Source organism: Sinocyclocheilus rhinocerous, unplaced genomic scaffold (genome assembly GCF_001515625.1).
Source record: "Sinocyclocheilus rhinocerous isolate Xijiao unplaced genomic scaffold, SAMN03320098_v1.1 C36692054, whole genome shotgun sequence".
In the NCBI taxonomy this organism is placed as follows: domain Eukaryota; kingdom Metazoa; phylum Chordata; class Actinopteri; order Cypriniformes; family Cyprinidae; genus Sinocyclocheilus; species Sinocyclocheilus rhinocerous.
The window spans coordinates 1-1535 of record NW_015784956.1 but is presented as its reverse complement, the minus strand read 5'-3'; the positions used below and the strand labels follow the sequence as shown (position 1 = coordinate 1535).

Genomic DNA, 1535 nt, shown 5'->3' with positions numbered 1-1535 from the left:
GAAGGAGTACTACGAGAAGGAGAGCTGTGTTCATTACATTCATAATGTGAGTAAAATAAGATTGCTATTTAGTGAATAGCTTTAGAGAGTCTATAAGGAAATACTATTATCTATGTGGTGACATCCTGTTTATGACTCTAGTTCTTCTCTCTGTGTTGCAGATAAATGTGCCTCTGCTGCTGGTGAACTCTGGTGACGATCCGCTTGTGCACAACTCACTGCTCACCATTCCTCGCACACTCGCAGGTACAGCAACCATCCGAGTTTCATGCGATTTAAAAAGAAATCTAAAAGATATGGGGAGTGTATTATACAAAATTATCAATTTGAATCCATCCTCAACTTCATTTTTACATCTTCCAAAGAAAATGTGATTGGTGCTTGACTGTGACGCCATCTATGATATATGAAAAAAATCAAAAAAGATTGATTGCTTAAAGTAACGGACTGAAATAAATAAATAATGTATTGCATAATTAATTAATTTACTTATTTATTTTTTGGTGTGCAAATTCCATGTATTCCTTCAGTGTATATATACATTGGATCAACGCACCCAACAAATACTTGAATGCACGTGATTGCATGGAGCTGCATGGCTGGAGTTTGTTTATGAGCAATAGTGAAAGTATTGCTTGCCTTGAACATACCACCTAATAGTACTTTTTTCCATTTGAAACCTTTTTTTTTTTTGCTGTAGTCTTTTCTGTCCTCTTCTCCTACCACTTCAGCACGCCTACAGCCTATTTCCACACTGATCTTTTATTAGGCAATGACCTTATATGCCAAAAACAACCAGAATTCCTCCAGAGCCCCACATAGATGTGCACCAGCATGCATGCTCGTGTGTATATATATATATATCATCATGTGTCGATGCAAAAAAAAAATGTGTGTCATAATGCAAACTATGACAAACTCTGAGTGTTCGACTCTAAAGGTCAACACTGGAGGAGTATTAAAACTGTTTTAGTTGCTCAGTGGCAGTGTGTCAGGAAGACGTCAGCATCTGGTGTGCAGTGGAAACCTGAATGTTTTGTTGTTAGTGTGATAGTTGTAAAGATTGACAAACATGACTCCTTCAAAGGAAGTGTAGCAATCAGTTGCAATAGACAAAGTCTTGGCTGTATGACGATATATATTTTGCAATTGTAAAAATGGTAGATTTTGCCGTAGCTCTCAAGATATATTTGCACTGCTATCAGTGAGCAGCACAATAAGAGCAACCGTAAACAAGTCATTCATTTTCCCCTTCAGCCCTGATAGTTACTGGCTGAATGCAGTGTTATTTTGGTATTCTTTTTATACTATTGTAGTTTGTTTACTATATTGATTTTTTTTGCTAACATTTTTAGAAATGTTGTTACGTGCTTTGACGTTTTTATTATATTTATTTTAGAATTTTTCATTTAACTTTTTATTCATTTTTATTTTAGTTTGGTAATTTTAGTGCTTTAACTTAAATTTAGGCAATATTTTTATTTCACAATATTTTTTATATATTTTTTTTTTATATCTCGCAATTTTGAGAAAAA

At 34.3% G+C, this 1535-nt stretch overlaps 1 long non-coding RNA gene across 1 annotated transcript; it reads left to right on the top strand.

Moving 5' to 3' along the window:
- LOC107736429 (uncharacterized) lies at window positions 1-246 on the top strand. The gene is made up of 2 exons (XR_001639667.1): window positions 1-46; window positions 162-246. It is a non-coding gene; the product is annotated as an uncharacterized LOC107736429 (long non-coding RNA).
- Window positions 247-1535: the final 1289 nt, after the last annotated feature.